Below are 1,895 nucleotides of genomic sequence, written 5' to 3'. Positions count from 1 at the left end.
TACTACACTGGAGATGTTCAAAAGGCAGCACGTATAGCCCTAGATGTTCCAGGTATCAGCGTAGAGGAGCCTTGGGAATGGACTGTTTGAGATCTCCAAACCAGCAATGGATTTCACACAGAAACCAAGCAAGCAGGGGGTTGGTTCTTCCAGATACTTCCCTACTCTTAGGGACAAGCTGTTCCCCAGAGGGTGGCATTTTTCTTGGAAGGCGACCCTTAAGGGCTGATTCACTGGTACTCAGGACACTTGAGTGTTCCTTCTTCAACAGCTGAGCGGGAGGCAGAGCGGTGTGCCCAGCTGTCAGAAATAATTAGCAGCCAGCAGCACCACGGGTCCCCCAGCATATGGGGTGACATATGTGTATTTACATATATACATTGCCTAATGGATAGTTCCAGTGAGAACATAAAAAGTCAAGAACATGGTTGGTTTAAGGGGCTTTGATGGAGTTTCATTCCTTAAAGCATTAAATGTAAGCTGCACACTTAAGAAAAACCAAAGCTAACAATAACGTTAAATATTGAATCCTCCTCTAGAAATACCTAACCCTCCTTTTCCAGCTGTTTTTAGCATCTCCTCTGGAAACAGCCTGGAAGGGCTTGAGAATCAACTTGTATTTGTGGCTTTTGCTTGCCTGTCTCCTCATGAGCCCACAGGCCTATAGTGAGGCATGCCTCTGCAATGGGGTCTCCAGAGAGGATTAAACTGGTTGGGGTGGGGGTCAGACTCACCCTGGATGTAGGTGGCATCATATCATGGGCTGGGGCCTGGGATGGAATAAAGGAGGAAAAAGGAGAAAGCTAGCTTGGCACCACCAATCGTGTCTCTTACTCCGTGATTTGCTCAAGTGATCAAGCCCTTGCCTCCGTGCCTTCCCCCATGATAGACTGTCCCCACACCAAGAACCCAAGCCACCCTCCCTCCCTTAGGTTGCTTTTGCCAGATATTTGGTCACAGCAACAGGATAGGTATCACACCCTAACCTAGTTATGGCACTTCGAGGGTACAGCTTTGGGAAACTTACTGCTTTCTTGATAAAAAAAAGAACAGACTCAGCTTTGTCCTCTGACTGTCTTCCCTTCTCTCTACCCTGAATTCAGATCTCATGCCAGAAAGGGGAGGGTTGTCCTTATCATTAATAATTAAAGTTAATTAATGTCAAATTCCACACACCCATCCTTGACTACAAAGTCAATGGTGGCATTAGGATCACGTACTTTGCCAGTGAAAGTTGGCTGGCTCTTCACTCCAGAGCCTGTGGCACTTAAGTAATGGGCTGTATGTTCCACCCTTGCCTTTCTCCTTTTTCTGCTGGGTTCTGTCACTAGAACTAACCCCACACTTCTCCCAGAGCCAATGCTCCCAGCTGCTGAAGCACATGAACATGACACACTGGGAACACACACCAGGCCTCTTTTGATTCTTGGGTGGCTCATGGTACCACGTAGAGTGGGAGAATATTGAATTGAAACAATCACACTGCATGCAAATACATTCTTGTTTATAATCATCAGGATCACATTTCAGGGGCTGGAGAGATGGCTAAGCTGTTAAGAGTACTTGCTGCTTTTGTAGAGGACCTGGATTTGATTCCCAGCCATCTACATGGTGGCTTACAATCGTTCATAACTCCAGCTCCAAAGTATCAACACTCTCTTCTGACCTCTCTGGGTACCAGGCATGCACTTGGAGTACAGACATACATGTAGGCAAACATTCAGACACACAAAATAAATCTGAAAAAAGATCAAACTGGATCATATATGAGAAATCCACTCTGGATTCAAGTATATACTCCATTTAATATACATCACTCAACTCTGACTTTTTAAATGCAAGTTTTATTAAAATGATTGTTGAGATACAAGTACTATCAAACAACACCCATTCCC

This window comes from Mastomys coucha, unplaced genomic scaffold (genome assembly GCF_008632895.1).
Source record: "Mastomys coucha isolate ucsf_1 unplaced genomic scaffold, UCSF_Mcou_1 pScaffold5, whole genome shotgun sequence".
Taxonomy (NCBI): Eukaryota; Metazoa; Chordata; class Mammalia; order Rodentia; family Muridae; genus Mastomys; species Mastomys coucha.
This window is presented reverse-complemented; position numbering follows the sequence as displayed.